Raw genomic sequence first — 17,890 nt, 5'->3', positions numbered from 1 at the left:
ACCCTCGGGGCCTCAGTGCCCTCTTCTGCGATGACCAAATGTTAACATGGCCTATTTATGACTATTACCTGATGAAGCTAAAAGTGATTGAATACAGGTAAGTCTTCAGAATAATAAGTGACTGGTGCCAAGTCATTGCTCTGTAAGTGTCCAATCATTGTGTGACTTCAAGTACAAGCTAGATGTTCGGTAGTTGTTACATCCAGAGAGAGGACTTGGGTGACTCCAGAGCAAGGCAGGGTAGAAGGTTACTTTTCATTGTTCCCAAAGGGGTGATGTTTTCTATCTCATGGGAAGTATCGGTTGTCGTCTCCTGGGATCACCACAACAACCCTATAGCAGGGATGCAAATTAAGTGCTGAGACCCAATCATTACAGTGAAAATCACAGAAATTTAGAGAGATTAAAAAGGGCCCAGAGTCAAAAGAGTGACGAGTGATGGGTTTAGAGTAAGAACGTGTTTGTTGTCCTGAGGACAGAGGTCCAAAACCCCTCTGACTTTGTCTCTGGATACCTGAAGCAAGAGCTCCCCTCACTGTCTTTCTGAAAGGTGCCTGCCCCAGGTTTCTGTGGAAGAGAGATGATGGCCTAGAGGAGGAGGCTGAGCCACTAGGAGTCCAAATCTATCACACAAGTCTCTAGCTCTTACCTTTCAGTCTCTAACACCATATATGAGACTTGACTTCGATCATAGCATCTCAGAGGGCCAGGGACATCTCAACTTGTCACTATCCTCCCCCAGTATTTGCCCATAGTCAACTGTCTCACTGTGAGCCTTCTCCGTGACCAGGGTACTACCCCGATTCATCAGTGCTCTGGGCGACTCCCAAGCCAACTGACAACCTTCTAGACCAACTGCCACATGATGACATTCTAAAACTTAGTTTCCCTTTCATGATCATCCCTGGATGTAGAGTTGATGTCCTCAACCCAAGGATGTGGTGCTTTAGTGCATCAATAAATTAAGGCTGAAAGCTCCACTGTTTGCTGACTACTGATCTGAGCAACCATCTGAGCAGCCTGTGCTAAGGCCTGGCTTAGAGCAGATTCTGGCTGCTCTGACTCTGAGTGTGCGCCTTCCCTGCCCGAGTCCTTCTTCAACAAAATTCAGTCTCTACTTCTGTCTCCTCCAACCCTACATCATGCAGTGGCAGTGGGCAGAGTCCTATGTCTTCTGAGACAGATCTCTCCTTAGCGAGCCCACACAAGGAAACTCCCAGAGATCCACCAAGACCCTCCTAACCTCTGTCACCAAATGTTCATTCCTCTTACCCAAGGGCACTGTCCCTTCTCACCACTCTCCAAGGCAGTGCCCAAATACCCAGGAATTCTGTACACATCAAACCGTGGAAATCCCACTGTGAATTCCCAGTTTCCTCCCTTTGTAAAGCCTCTTGATTTAGACTGCTAATATTTGGTGTCAAATTTCAGCATCCACGTTCTGAAGAGTTGACCTGTAATTCCCCTTTCCTGTCATGTCTATGGCTGGGATAGTAGAAAGAGTCTCCTGACCCAGGGAAAACAGTATTGGTGTGTTCTATAACTATCGGTTCACTGGAAAATGCATACAAAATTGGCACTAGGAAATCACACATTTTTCTAAATTGAGGAAAATATTTAAGGCAGCCTGCCTATTAGAAGAATCATAAATATCATCAATAAAGTAATATGACAAAACTCAAAACATAGGACTGTGTAGTAAAATTGAGATGGTGAAAATAATTTTTAAAAAGATGAGGAATCATTTTCAGAAAACAAAACAAAACAAAACAAGACAAAACAACAACAACTAAGCAGCCCATATAAAGGAACAGCAATCAGATCAATAGAAACATACCTGCACTACAGTTCCAACTTCCTATCTTTAGAACCTGAGGTGTAAGAAGCTAATAACCTATCTATTCTCTCTCAGCTCGCAGACAGATACCTAGAATGCAAGGCAAGATGGGCATCATCACACAACCACAGAGCTTGGCCATCAAAGAACTTTCAGGGTGAATGCACACTGCATGTTACGAGTCAACTCTGCTCTGTAGGCAGGTGGGTATTTACATGGACTGTGTGGCATCTAAGGGTACATGTTTCATTTCAAAAACCAAATCTCAGGCCCCCGTATTATTATTCTTTTTAAGAAAACAAGTTATGAGAAAATTACTGGGCCCCGAAACACAATTCATCATGAAAATTTCAGAGTGAAATGGGAGAAAGCTAATAATTTAAGATAAAAAGTGCATCCATTATTGATGGAAATACCATCTTCACACATTTCTACTACTTCTGAGTCACCAGACATTTGTAGGGAAATGCAAATATAATCCAGATGAAATAAAAAGTAATATTAACAGCAATTCAATTTTGAAAAGTGATATTTCTCTAAATATACAATTGCATATGTATACGTACATATATGTATACTTAATCAACAAATTATACAAACTGATCATGACTGGGATTGGAAGCCTGCCACTATGCATTACTGCCTCTCTCGACTTTTAAAGACATGAGGACTCCATGGATATTAGGGTGGACTGACTGACCCACCATGGAATATCTCTAAGAGAAGTTACTGTCTCAGGTTCCTGATCCTATTTAAACAGAAGCTTTCTCCTTCTTCCTTTCAGGTGGGGGCTCACTGCATGCCCCACATTCTACGACTTCCAAGGACAGGTTTCTACATATGCAGTCTACCAGCCCCATGATGCTTTGCCTCCATGATGCCTCAATTTAGCATCCTGCCATTACCATTATTTTTCCTTCTGGCATCTATTACAAGTTTGAATTATATAATTTTCAGTGTGACTGTTAAATATCTTTCTTTCTAATTAGACTGTAAGTTATGTGAGGGCAGGGGAGTCATTGGCACTTAATAATTTCTGAAGAAACACACTCCCCTTTGGGATTTCGTGAGTTTGGATATAATCCTCTAGTCCTGACAGAATGTTTATCCCTCTCTTTCCTGCATAGCACATCCTTTCTGAGCAAGATATCAGCTGGACTACAACTTAAGTCTTAACAATGAGGTGAAGTGGTACACAGGTGGTACAAAGAAGGGATTCTGAATTATATCTGAGTCAAATTCTAGTATTCAGGGCAATTCCATTACTAAGCTCAATTTCCTCATTTATCCAGCAACTGTAATTCATTGCACAGAATATGCTACTCTCCTGGACTCTGGGACAGAGCAGAGCAGTAACAACACGTGTAAGGTAAATGGTGATAAAACGAGAGGGATGGTGGATGAAAAAAGGAACTAGAGTAGGGAGTGTGTATTCTGAGAAAAGGGGAGGGTTTTCCATTTAGAATAGGATGTCCAGTAAGGCTACCAGAGAAGGTGGCATTTCTCAAAAGGAAAACAGTGTCTATTTCTCAGGCTTGTGGAGATGATTACTATGAAGATGCACAGATGTTTCAACAGTCTTCCATAGGTCACTTTGGACCTGGACCGAAGAGATCTCTAAGGAAAAGGCCTGGTGTCTGAACAGAAGGGGAATGCTCGGCGCCACAGAACTGGGAGAGCTGTCCACTGTCCCGCCAGGAACAGTGATCCCGCGCGAAGCTGTGCTCAGCGGAAACGCAGGTCAGGGAAAAACGCTGACACTGGTGGAACCGTGACGAGGACGGCACTCAGGCGAGCCGCATAGTTACCGTGGCAAGGACGAGCGCCTCCGCAGAGGATGCACCCAGACAATCTGTTGGGTGGCTGGAGTCAAGGTGTGGCCTTCAACGGTTACAGGTGTGGCTTCTGGCAGAGACAGTGGTGGGACTTCCTGCAGAGATAGGGGTGTGGCTTCTGGGGGAGATGGAGGTGGGACTTCCGGCCAAGGCCTAATGGGGGGCTTTTGGCCGAAGGGGACTCTCCCGGGCCACTAGCCCTGGAAGATGCCATGCATAGTGTGGTGGTGGCAGCTAAGCTTCAGGTTGTGCAGTCATTTAGTAGGACAGGCGGAGGCCCTAGTCCAATTGAGTCATAGGGTCGCGCCTGCGGTGCTGGGTGTGCAGAACATGCGTGAATGACTGCGGGCCAACAGGCGGCAAGGTCAGGCCGGTACTTCTGTCTTTTGGGGCAGCTGGAGCCTGGGACGTGAGTACAGATAGTGAGGAATGACTGAGGGCTGGGCTGCCTGTGCGACCTCCTCTCCGAAGGCCTGAGTTTTACTGCTCAGTACAAATCCTGGTACACAGAAAGCTTTCAGTACGTGCTAGTTGCATGAATAACCTCCGAGTCCAGAGACCTGGGTCTAATTTGGGCAGCCTCCTCTTTGGTTGTGTGGACCCAGACTACCAACAATGAGCATAGAATATACCCTACCCCTCCTTCAATCCTAATGGATGATAAATGAAAGAAGAGGTAATTACGTGTACTCATGCTCCGTATATCAGAGGCTTCATCATCTGCCTTGTGAGGTAGCCTAGGGAAAAAATGGGAAATATAGAGTCAAGTTGGAAACCCAGGGTCTTGCTGCTCCTGGGATGTTGTAGCCGAACCCCAGGATCCATTATTGTCCTCATCTCTACACCGTGCCTATTGTGACCCCCTGGCCCTGCTGACGGTGTCTGTTTGGGGCCTAGTCAATCTCAAGAGACCAGTCAGCAATTCTGTGGGTGCCAGTGCTTCCTCCAGAATTCTGCCAGCCATGGAGGGCCCAGAGAGGCAATTGGACACAGACCTCTCTCTCATAAAAGCCCATTCAGCACCTCAAACATGGCTGATGTGTGGAGGCTGATGAGCTCATGATAGTGTGCAATAGCTGTAATGCCAGTGGAATTGTTCTTTCTCTCATGCAGTTCTGGGAGTGCCCTTTAAATGAGGAGCAAACATGAGCACAGAAGCACGAAGGTGCTTCTTTACTTTAAAAAGAAGAGAGTTTACTTTTTATGTACCAAATGGAACACACTAGAAGAGCTTTGTCCCTTGACTAAGTGCTTGGGAAGGAGTCGTGTGCCACACTAGAGTACATCCATCATAGGTCATTACCGAAAACAAAACCACTGTCTCCTACATAGGATTCCCAGAGTGCTAACCGAGCAATGGCTAAGCTCTGACATTGTTCTGGTGTAGAGGGAGGTAAGAAGAAGACTTGTGGGAAAAATAATTTTTAAATAGCAGAGCAAGCAGAGAGAATGAAAAGCACGGCACTCTCAAAGCCCACAGAATCAATTCTTCCTGTGACATCATTTAGAAAGTAAAAGAACACATCAGACTTCTACACATATTTATTTATTTATTTATTTATTTTTGCATAATTTCACGTCTTCTTTCCTCGGTTTTCCAAGCAGCAGGTGCTACTAACTGTTTTCGGGCCACTCTCGCATGGAATCTGACCTGCATGTTGGTACCTACCTGCAGTCTTCATCCTCGCTTCTGAAGTCAGAGAAGCTCTCTAACGCATAATCCTTAGACACAGAAACATGAACAATACTATTATTAAAAAGAGAGACCCCCATTCCTTCTAGTTTCCTTGAGTCTATGGTGAATCGTAGGCATTCCCTTGATGTTCCCCACAATTCATGCACCTTTCTTCGGCTCTGTGGAGTCGTAGCCCTTCACCTAGACATTGACCACTGTTACCAAATTTCAAATCAGAGATGCCGAAGGAATCACCTTTTACCTTTTCACTTCCATTTGCCCATGATAGCTCTCACCTCAAAACATACCAACAAGAAATTCCAACTGTTACATTCAAACTTAAATGAGACTAGTAGAATTGACCTATTGGATGTTTTCTCATATTTCAGTTCACTGAGTCCATTAAGTAAAGCCACATCAGGCCACTGGCCAAAGTTCTTTCCTGTTCAACTGTTCCTTTCACTACACACCAACCCTCGTTCCCAGCAGGAACCCAGAATCGGGGGATTCCAGACCAAACCTGCAAAAAAAAAACCACCTTCTTCATCACCTAGATATTCCTCAGCAAGTGATTGATTTCATGATACATATATTTTTCATCTGCTGCCACATCCAACTGTGATTAGAGAGGTAAAAACAAACAAACAAATGAACACAACAAAACAGTAAGGCTCACTTTATCCAAGACACTGTGCATCTTTCAGTTCCCTTGATGACCTTTGGACACCAGATGAGAAATAGTAGTTGTCAATGACCCCAAAGGAAACATAAGAGAGACGTGAGGAAAAAGCTGAAACTCACAATGGAAGGTCTCTCATGTCCCTTTGGTTTGGCAATTTCAAATTTCCTCTCCAAGACAAAAACATTCTGCAGAGGAACTCTATGCTCTACCACACAGCGTATAACTGCTGCTGTCATTTTTGGGTGCCCGCTTAACACAGGTATCGGTGGAAATAGCTTCTCACTAGAGAATTTCTCTACCTAGTAAATTGTGTCTGTCATCTAGCACGTAAATATTCACATTTTCATATGCTAATTTTACTGAAAAATAGAAAAAGCAGCTATTGGAATAATCTCTTCTGCAAGTTTTTGTTGTTGATGAAAAGCAAACTGATTTGGGGACCGAACTCAAGTCTAGGGAATGTATCTCATTAGATTTACTCACTAATCATTTTTCATAAAAAAAAAAAATCCAATGCGGAATATTTGAATATTCTGAAATTCCATAATTTAAAATAGTCACTATTAACTGTGTGACATTTTCTTTCCAGTTTTTTTTTCACTATACCATGCATGTCCTTTGAGTCATTGGCTGTCCATACTCACACTACCTATGGACAGTAGGACATTTCCTCACACAGGGGAGGCTGGGGAAAGCACTGACGCTCTCTACCCCATAGCATAAGAGATGTGGAGTAAGGCTGAGGGGTGTCTGGGTCGCCGCCAGTTCAAATTTGAGTGCTTCCTTGCCACTATCCTAGCGTAGGTTTTTACAGGGTTTGTGAGCTTCTAAGGTTTGTTGTGATGTTGCCTTCCTGACTCAGCTGCCCCAAAACAGGCTGACATCTCACTGACAGTAGTTGGTTGACATTGAACTCTCACCTCTTATAACTTCTCAGCTGACCAGGAGCAGGGGGGCCATCTTTATGCCTTTCACACCAATGGCTATGCCATGGCCAGCTGTTACATGCACCTGTGGCTGCCCTGGACTATGTGACACTCAGGACATCTTCTCAAGACGGGATGTGTGTGGGAGCTGTGTAGGCACTAGCATATCCAGGCATGGCCACAGAAGGTGACACTTTGTTTTTCGGTCACTGATAATAATATGCCTCAGTGGTGAGGGCATGTTGGTGGTACAGAGCATGAACACAAGGGACACATGATTGAATTCAGAAGTTGGATTTTCCATAAAGGAGATTAGTGCTCCTGCCATTCATTTCTGCTTCACCTCCACACGTGGAGAAGGACTATGAAGCAAACGTCCAGATACAGCCAGGGGAAGGAAAAGTTAATTATGGAAAGTGTGCTGTGATAGGGAGCTTCATTAAAAAGCAGACAAATGTGTTGTATTGCATGTAGGACATTCTCCTAAGGTCACACAGTCACTCATACATGGAATTCACAATCACACCGTGAACATACATTAAAAAAACACCACCCCCAAAACTCCAACACACAAACCTCACCACCCACATATCATTGCTTCCAAGGACTGCAAACATTCCAGAGTTTTCCTAGACTATTGGGTCCTTTCACTACACCCCCATCCTCATCCCCAGCAGGGTCTCAGAATCAGGGAGCTTCCCAAACAAACCAGCAAGAAATTCCACCTTCTTGAGCACCAAGCTTTATCCTCACCTAGTTAATGATTGACAATACGTACATTTTTCAATGATCCGTCGGTCGCCTGTCATAAGATAAAGGAAAACACTGTGAAGATCAGATCCGCTTGGACACAGTTCTCCCAGGCTTTCCATTCTCTTGATGACTTTAAGACACTAGTTGTGAAACATTGCCTGAGTCAGTGACCCCAGGAGAAAAGGTACAGAACACCTTTGGGAAAGGATTGAACCCTTCATGGAAGCTATCTCAAGTCCCTTTGAATTTGCAATTACAAAATTCTTACTTTCAGGGAAGAAATGGTGCTGCTGCTGATACTGCTTGCAATGCTCCAGTGTAAAATTCTGTCCTTTTTGAATGCCCTCTTGAATCAGATATCAGGTGGTCACAGACTCTCACTCAACATTTTTCCACTAGTACATTGTCTCTATCATCTAGAAGGCACATGCTCACATTTTAAGATTGTAATTTTATTGAGAAAGAAAGAAAGCACTTCCACAACGGTCTCCTGAAGCTCTTCCACCACGGTGTCATGAAGCTCCTCCACAGTGGTGTCCGGATGATCCTCCACGACATTGTCAGGAAGATCTTGCACCACACTGTCAGAGGGAGGCAGGGGAACACAGCGTCACTGTAAGTCATTGGCGGTGCTGCTCGGGACTGTTTCAGAGAGCTCTGTTTTAGGTGGACGTGGGGCTAGAGCATGTGGATGTCCATGGTAAACAATATGGACTGAGCTGCTGCTGGGACATTCTCATTGGTGGATGAAGAAGGCCAAGGAAAGACGCAGGCAAGAACGAGAAACAGAGCCTTTGACAGTCTAGCTAAAGGGAATCTAATCCATCTAATATCAATGACAGGGTTCAGATCCTCCTGACCTTCTTAAAGACTGGTCAAATTCCCACTTCTTCTAATATTACAAGACCATTTCATCATCCAGGCATTTATACATGCTGCTAGCAACTTCTGCATGTATAATATTGGTTATTTTATTTTTACTGTGATGAGCTTTACCTGATATTTATGGTGTTTTAATCATTTGTGACTATATCTATCTGTAGCATTGATTATATTCTCTGCTACCTAGTCCCAAATTATTTACCAAGAATAAATCACCCTGCTTCGACCCACTTTCCAGCCCTTGGAATCACTACTTTTCTGTTTCTAGGAACTGGGCTTTTTCAGAAAACCAATCAGTGGAATCATAAATTATTGTCCTTCTGTGCAGGCCTGATGTCAATAAGCCCGATATTTTTTCAAGGTCAATCTATGTTGTACCCTATTTTAAAATCTAATTCACTTTTATGGCTGAATAGTATCTCACTAGGTGTACACATCACACTTGATCCACTCATCCTTTGAAGGACTTCGGGGTTCTTTCCATCTGGCTATTGTGAATAATGCCGTTATGGACATTGGTGTATGATACACTACTGATGATATGAGATGTTATAATCCTGTGAAACTCACAGAATGTCACAGCACAAAGAGTGAATTTTAATGGAATGTATAGACTTTTAATGAAAATGTATTGATAATTTTTCACTCATTGTAACAAATATGTCTCATAAATCTAAGATATTTTTAATAGGGGAACTGCTGGGGTAGCAGGTGGGAATATTCTGTATTATCTGGTCAATTTTCATGTAAATCTAAACCTGTTCTAAATAATGTCTATTATTTTGTACACATCTGAGTCATAGTATCAGGGAGAGATCTATTCAGATAATGTTGTAAAATCAGCTATCGTGTGAACAAGAACTAGAGAGCTTGTTTACTATTGAACATGAACCAGATTGTGAGATGTCAGTGCATCATGACCTCCATGGAGACAGCACCACCGATGAATTGAACAGAAGTGTATTTGCACACACGAAGAAAATGAAAAACATTCCTTAGCCTTTTTTTCAAAATATGGGTAACTTAAATATGGGACACTGAAGAGGTTTTCTTGAAGTAACTTAGCCAGCATTCTTTTTAACTGTGCATTTATCTATATGGAATTAATGCACCATGATTTCTTCTGAAAAGCGGACACTTCTGCTGCCCTATCTCATTCTTCTGGTTGAACATGAGGATGTACTCTTATCTTACATCATCCTTCTCCTTACAGCAGCCTGGGAAATGCATGAAAATACAGAGAACTGTAGACATGTTGCTGGCAGAAGACCACAGGGAAATTAGCAATAATTTATTCACAGCTGCCCAGAAGACCCTACTGAAGCCAAGGTAGACTTAGGAAGATCGTGCAGTTTGGTGTGCATGTAAAACACCCACCTGACAGATTTTGTGGGCGAATAACTTAACTTAGTTAAGACATTATTAAAACAGCAAGGAACAGGGACTGTGTTCAGTCCCCTAGGTTCTAATGGCATCTAGAAGCTTCATCTCCGTGCAAAAGTCCTGCAGTCCAATCAGGGCCTCAGTGCCCTTTTTTTACGATGAGCATATCTTAACATGGCCTACTTATGACTATTACCTGATGAGGTTAAAATTGATTGAATACAGGCAAAGCTTCAGAAAAATAAGTGACCCATGCCAAGTCATTGCTCTGTAAGTGTCCAATCATTGTGTGACTTCAAATACAAGTTAGATGTTCAGTAGTGGTTACATGCAGAGAGGGGACTTAGGTGACTCCAGAGCAAGGAGAGTGGAAAGTTATTTTTCATTGTTCCCATAGGAGTGATGCTTTCTATCTCATGGGAAGTATCTGTTGTCATCTCCTGGGATCCCCCATAAGAACCCTGCAGCAGGAGATGGAAATTAGGTGCTGAGACCCAATCTTTACAGTGAAGATCATGGAAATTTAGAGAGATTGACTTGCCCAGAGTCACAAGAATGATGAGTGATGAGTGATGGGTATAGGGTAATAACGTGTTTGATGTCCTGAGGAAAGAGGTCCAATACCCTTCTAACACCTGACTTCCTCCCTGGATGACTGAAGTAGGAGCTCCCTTCACTGTCTTTCTGAAATGCGCTTGCCCCAGGTTTCTGTGGGAGAGAGATTAAGGCCTAGAGGAGGAGGCTGAGCCACTAGGATTCCACCATATACGAGACTTCCCTTCGGTCATAGTGTCTCAGAGGGCCAGGGACATCTCAACTTGTCACTAGCTTCTCCCAGTATTTTCTCAGTCAGCTGTCTCATTCTGAGCCTTCCCCATGACCAGGGTACCACCCCGAATCATCAGTGCTCTGGGCGACTCCGTAGACAGCTCAGAACTTTCTAGACCAAGTACCACAGGACAACATTCTAAAACTTAGCTTCCTTTCATGACCAACCCTGGATGTGGAGTTCATGCCCACGATCTGAGGACGTGGTTCTTTTGTGCTTCAATGAATTAAGGCTGAAAGTTTCACTGTTTGCTCTGAGCAACTGTCTCAGAAGCCTGAGCTAATCCTGCCTGACAGTGGACTCTGGCTGCTTTGGCTCTGAGTATGCACTTTCCCTGCCCAAGACCTTCTTCAACAAAATTCAGTCTCTACTACTGCCTCCTCCATCCTGACACTTTGCAGGGGCAGTTGACAGAGTCCGATATCCTCTGAGAAGGATCTCTCCTTAGCCCGTTACCCCACACCAGAACCCTCAAAGAGAACCACCAAGCCCTCCTAATTTATGTCACCCAGTGTTCATTCCACCTACTCGAAGGCCCTGTCCCATGTCACCAGTCTCCCAGGCAGCACTCAAAATTTCAGTGATCTTGTTCGTATCAACCCATGGACGTGCCACATGAAATCACAGTTTTTCTCCTTTCTAAAATCTCTGGATTTAGAATACTTATGTTTAGCTCGTATTTTGGCAACCACTTTCTGAGGAGTGGACCTGAATTCCCTTTTCCTGTCATGTCTACTGCTGGGGTGGGTTCTCAATCTCTGTGAAGGCATGGGACAATTCTCCCAACCCGAAGCACTATAGGAGTGTTCCTTCTGGATCCGTTGTCTGGACAGTGAGGACAAAGTATTCATTAGGGAATCTTACATTGTTCTAACTTTAAGAAAATAGTTAAGATAGCCCACTTGAGAGAAGATAAAGAGATATCAATTAGGTAATACTATAAAAATATAAAGACACTTACAGCCCTGTAGTCAAAATGGGAGTGGTGGCAATGGTTTTAAAAAGAAAGAACGTATTTTCAGTCAAGATTATCTGGCCCCTTTCAAGGAGTTGCATTCAGAAGGTCAATATGAACCTACCTCCACAACAAATGAAGTTCCCGTCTCAAGCTCTGGAGCAGTGAATATCTGAGAACTTCTCACCTTCTCCCTCTGAACTCACAAGTGACAGTTGCAATGGAAGGCAAGAAGGGCATCATCACATTACCATGGTGATGGGTCATGTCACACAACTTTCAGGGTGAAATACGCTGCACACTCTGGGTCCTAGTGCTGCTATATAAATCCATGTGTGTTTACATGGACAAGGGTAGCATTTAAGAGAATTAAACCAGAAAACATGTTTTCTTTAGAAAAATAAACACCAGTCCCCCACATTATTATTCTCTCTCTGAAAACATGGTATATGAGAGAAAGTGACTTGCCCATGCAAATAGAGTTGATAGTGAGAATTTCAGGGTGAACATGTCAAATCTAACATGTTGACCATATAAAGTAGTTCTATTTTTTATTAGAATATGATCATCATCCATTTCTATTATTCCTGAGTCACCAGACATTTCTAAAACAAACAGCTGGAAAAGTGTTCCACATCAATTAAAAAAAACAACATTAGTAGAAATCAGTTTTAAAATTTGTATTTCTCTGTAACATATAACTATGTTATATGAATTCTCTTATTCTCTGCATCTATAGTCTTAATTTACATAATTAAATCTATATGCTTAATTATTTCTCAGTCTCTGTGACTTCATTGAAAAATTCCTTTTTATTATGTATATTAAAAATGGGCTATTCCCTGAAAATATCAGAATAAAGAATCACTATATTTGATAGTGGATTAGGTGAAAATATGTAATCAATGTGTTCTGGCTCGTATGTGGAAACCCCATCACACTCATTCTTATGAGAATGTGGTGTACACTTGCCATAGGAATGTAAAGAACCAGGCCGCAAAAGAAGGAGCAAGTGACATTTTTAGGATATAGATGAGAGTTTTGCCATATTCGAAGAAAATGTCTACTTTTCAAGGTATGTTATACGATCGTACACATGATTGCTGATTTACAAGTACTTTCTTTATTAAATAGGTCACTGATGAAGTATAAAACCTATATTAATATAAACGGTGTCACATTACTCTAGGGATGATCCAGTTGAACGAGATTGAGCAATAACAGGTAATATTGTTACCTGTTATAGACACACACGAACATTTTTCTATCAATCTAGGAACTTTAACGATCCTAGATTGATAGAAAAATGTTCATGTGTCTCTATGTTTGTGTGTGTGTGTGTGTGTGGGCGTGTGTGTTTGTGTGTGTGTGGACAATGACATTGAGGGAAAAATGAAGAACTAGGAAGTATATTCACAACAATGTGTCCCTGTGATTGGAGAAACAACATTCAAATGCAGTGCTGTGGGGAATTTAGAACCCAATTTGGAGAACAGTGTGGAGCAGAGGTCTCCCTTCCAACCACGCCCTCCCTGTGTGTTCATAGTCAATGGAGATTCAATGAGGATATATAGGGAAAGCCCTTAGAGACATGTGACAGTGTCAGTGCTATCTGGTAGTTCAATTAAGAAATCTCAAAGGACATACAGAAAGGACCCATTGTTAAGTCCAAAGGCCAAAGCACAAAGTCGACAGAAAGGAGAAAGAAGAACACTCATATTTTCATGTATGTTCTATAGCACCTTTTGAATTTTCTATAAGGGTGCTATTCTTGTTGCTCTTAGTATTAAAAATAAAAACATGTTTAGAACTAACCATTTATTTGAGTTGCATGAAACATTGTGTTATTTGGCTGGTGGTCATGGGGTAGCCATTGAGACAAGGGGCAGAGGTCTGACACTTATTTGCTCTGCGATGTTGAGTCTTCGCAGAGAAGACCCACTCGCTGGGGTGAATGGACCGCTAGGCGTTGAGATGCTCTGGAAGTGACACAGTCCCATGTCTGCAGCTGGACCTGGGCCTGACTGGGGGACCCACATGAGACATGCAAGTGTGGCCTGAGTGTCCTCACAGCAGGGCAGTCTCAGGTTGTCCAGATCTACTATTCAGTAGCTGAGAGCTCCACAGGGCAGTGACCCAATGTCCAGGCGGAGGCTCATAGCCATGTCAAGCATAACCTTCGATGTCACACGGTGTTGTTTCCAAGGCATCTGTCGTTGAAAAGGAATACTCGTGGCACCTCTGGTTAAATGAGGTGCTGAGACCCCATTTCTTCTTGGGAAAAATATCAAAGAAATTGCAAACATGCTTGAAACTTTCACATGCATAGACTAGTTTTAAAAATAATCAGTAGCAGAGGTAGCCCTCCAGACTATGGGATACAAGAAATGGCGCCTTTGTTCCACAGCCAAGTGTAAAAAACACGTAGGGTGGACTCCTGCCTCTACCACCATGAGCTGTTTGACAAGTAAACACAAACACTTCGGGAACCTTATTAGAGAGTTTTGGAATGATGAATAAAAATCTACCTACACTGATAAAGAGTCCACCCTTGACATGGGGGCTCTGAAGGTGTTGAAGTGGGTGGCATGGTCTGGACGATCTATAAACCAGAAGATGGTCCCACATGGGGTAAAAGCCTGGTGGTCCTGAAGGGCAGGCAAGTGGAAGCAGGGAGTCAGCCAGGGGACGTTGCAATAATGCAGGCACGAGGGAGTGGGGAGCAGCTGGAGTGAGGGAGTGGGTTGGCGATGCAGAAGTGCACACAGGAATGAAGCAGAGGTGATGCAGGACAAGACCCTGCAGGAGGTGCTCGGGGACCAAAGCCCTTGTACTCTCTGAAAGTGCACAGATAGGGCCTAGTTGCTGTGGTGACAAATACTCTGCCTGAATGAGCATCAGAGCCACTAGCCTCTCTGAAGTGCCGTGGGCCTCGTGTGTCAGCACTGAACATGCACATCCCCATGGGTCCAGCGATTTCATACCTGGGAAATCTAAGACTTGGTATCAATGCACCAGAGCCTGAGTCAAGAAGGTGGAGAAATAGCTTACATGGCTGTCAACAAGGAACTCAGTGAGGAATGAAATGACCATGAATAATCTCTTAGATGTCAAGACTTGGGGAATATGCTTTAAACCTTCCTATTAAAAGAACACCCTGAGCATTTGAATATGCATTTGCAAATGGCAGGCTCTGTGATACTAGTTTTCAAAAAATAAAAAAAGTTAGTTCTTCTAGGAAATAGTACAAAGCAAATGACTTATAAGAGAAAGAAACAAAAATCTCAAAGTCCTTGTAATAATTGGTGGATGAAGAAAATGGAGCATGACAGTTATATGAAGAACAGTGAGCCTTGATTTTATACTCTACAATTTATATGGGTATAAATGTACTGACCTCCACGTCAACATGCAGGATATTCAATACTGCTGTTCCCACAGCCCCCTTCCCGAGGAATTAAAAACAAAACAAAACAAAACAAAGAACAAAAAAAAAACTTCACGATAAAATTCCTATAAAGTTACTGACCTATGGACATCTGGAAAAAATCTAAATTTGCAGTTATTTTTCTCAATTAACACTGGGGGAGCTTTATAGGAGAGAAGCAGTGACCTGATGGTGGTGACTGGGGTATGTTTCTATAATAATTCATTGAGTCCTAACTTATTCAGGATGTGTTTCTTTTTACGCGTTTTATTTTATATAAAAAACATTTAAAATGAAACCTGTAGTAGATAAGATATTTCATGGACAAATCTTCAAAAGTAAACATAAAATATATATGTAAATCCAATTCTAAATCTATGCACTAGAGACACTAATTAACAGTCCAGTACCTGAGCTGAGGCTGAGAGGAGGAGGAGGGAAGAGGCCCCTCTTCCTCGGCCTGTCTGGAGCTTCCTGACACTGTGCAAACTCCATCTCCTCTGAGACTCAGGCTGAGGCCCCAGGTCTCGAACAGCAGAGGTATTGAAACCAGAGCTGCAAGGAGAACACGGGTGCTTGAAGCCGTGGGGAGATCCAGAGACAGATGGGGGATGGCTCCCTGGTGAGGGTGTGCAGGACCCAGAAGGCTCCTGACACCCCGCAGAAGTGACCAGGGGCTCTGGCTTCCCCAGTGGCCTGGTTCACAGGACAAGGAGGAGTGGTGTACTCTCGGCTGGGGGTGTTGTCTATCACACTGACTGTCTACAATGTCGTACAGGACCAACTGTAATTGGGCACTTGGTCAGCCGCCTTCAGGTGATTTGTGCCTGGAGAGGGAGAGTGATGCAGAGCAAGGGAGGACTCTGGGACTCCAGGATGAAAAGGCCGAGTCCCTGTGCTCTGAGGCCTGTGAGGCGCAGGAAGTCTGATGACACAGGTGGGAGTGGTGACCCCGCCCCTCGACCTAACACTAAATATGACCCATCATGAGACTAGCACATTAAAAGTGGACAAAGAGCTGGAGGGTTAACCATTTCTCCTAATAATCTTTATTTTTCCTAACATCCCGATGCTTTGCCTGTGCCTTGCATTTGAAAACCATGATGCTGTGGTAATAAATAGAAGGAGGTTTATGGCTTAATGTGTTCCAATATGAAAAGATTAAGGACACCAAGGTTTAAAATGTTATTAATGCAATTTTATATATTGATTTACGAATTTGGGAAGGAAAAGAAACATAAGCAATTTTTAATGCTACCACATACTGTTTCTCAGATAAGCATTGCATTGAGTTTCCTTAAACATTTTCGTTGTTGTTTGATTGATATGTATATCGATAGATAGAACCTTAGCCCCGTTCCCTCCCCAAGGCTCTACAGATGCTGAGGGGTCCCCAGCCAGGAAGGGACCCTGCAGTGTCCCTCAATTGGTGCTGGGACTACGAAGCGCACAGAGGGTTGCAGAGCTGAGCCAGGTGTGCTGCCGTGTTTGCATGAGGAGCCGCCCCAAAACACTTCCATCCTGTTCCCTCTTTCCCAGAAAGTCTGAGGTCAGAGAGGTCAGGCCACTCCACACTATCTTATCATGCCCAAGGATAAGGGAGGCAGTGCTTAATCTCCATTAAGGGATGCTCCCTATTGACCTTGAGGGGTTTGATATGGCACAGCTGTGTCCTGGAGGACCTGGCAGTAAATAAATCCTGGAGGCATCTGTACAGAGATTACAATATGAACGTCACACCGTAAATATACTCCCAGCGTGGTCTTACAGAAACTGACAGCCCTCTCCTCCAGATTGAGGAGACAGTGGAGGGATGAGTCCAGCAAGCTTAGAAGCTCCCATGGCCTGAGTATCTCCTCTTAGAAACATGTTCTTAGGACATCCTTCATTTGCCTGCACTGTTTTTTACTGTCTTCTTGACCCCTTGCATGCCCATGCGATAGAGGCCACTCTCGAACTCTCCTCAGTTTGGTTGCTTTTAATAAAATAATCTCTCCTCCCAAAGAGATAGGAAGCAATGCAAAACATGCACATTTATTGCCTTCATCTTTCCATCCCAAGCATTCCGAGTCACAGTTGTTCTTCCGGTCCTTCTTCTACCCTAATTGCTTCCTCTGCTCCTTCTCCTGAATCACCTCCAAGGGAATTTCAAGAGAGCTGCAGTGAAGAAAACAAATGTGCATATTTAGAGACATCATGTGGGGGGTGCCCTGGGCAGAAACATTCATCACAGGGCCCCTTTAGCAGGGTAGGTCCAGCCCTTCTGACTCCTACCCCGGCTCCCTGCCCTGGCCACTCAGGGGGCTTGAGATGATGCAGTGTTGCAGGAGGGGGTCAGGAGCCAGGGTGATGCTAGGAGAGAGGACGTGGAGAACTTGAGTGAGATGTTACAGACACGGATGGTTCCAAGACCTAAAGCGCCTGATGGGACCAGGTCTCTTAGGATGAGAATCATTCAAAAAAGATATAGAATCTCTGAGAAAGAGTCACAAAGAAGAGCTAACAGTTAAAAAAATAAAAAGACAGAAAGAGGAAATAAATCACATGTAGATGTTGCGCTCTGGTGCAGTGTACAAAATCTGGAAAGCGTCTGAGAAGAAGGAGGGCAGTAATGATGTTGATGTGGCCGTGGGAATGGAAAGTGGAGAATTGAGAGTCAAGGTTAGAACTCCTGGCCCTACTGCTCCCGGCAGGATAAATAAAGCC

At 43.5% G+C, this 17,890-nt stretch overlaps 1 long non-coding RNA gene across 1 annotated transcript; it reads right to left on the bottom strand.

Annotated features, from left to right (window-relative positions):
• Positions 1-8,139: 8,139 nt before the first annotated feature.
• On the bottom strand, positions 8,140-9,766 carry LOC120599634 (uncharacterized). The gene is made up of 2 exons (XR_005651953.1): positions 9,703-9,766; positions 8,140-8,289 (listed from the first exon to the last, which is right to left on the bottom strand). It is a non-coding gene; the product is annotated as an uncharacterized LOC120599634 (long non-coding RNA).
• Between the last annotated feature and the right edge of the window lie 8,124 nt (positions 9,767-17,890).

Source organism: Pteropus medius, unplaced genomic scaffold, assembly GCF_902729225.1.
Source record: "Pteropus medius unplaced genomic scaffold, Ma_sr-lr_union100, whole genome shotgun sequence".
Taxonomy (NCBI): Eukaryota; Metazoa; Chordata; class Mammalia; order Chiroptera; family Pteropodidae; genus Pteropus; species Pteropus medius.
Note: the sequence above shows the minus strand (reverse complement) of the source record. Positions and strands in the feature narration are given on the sequence as shown.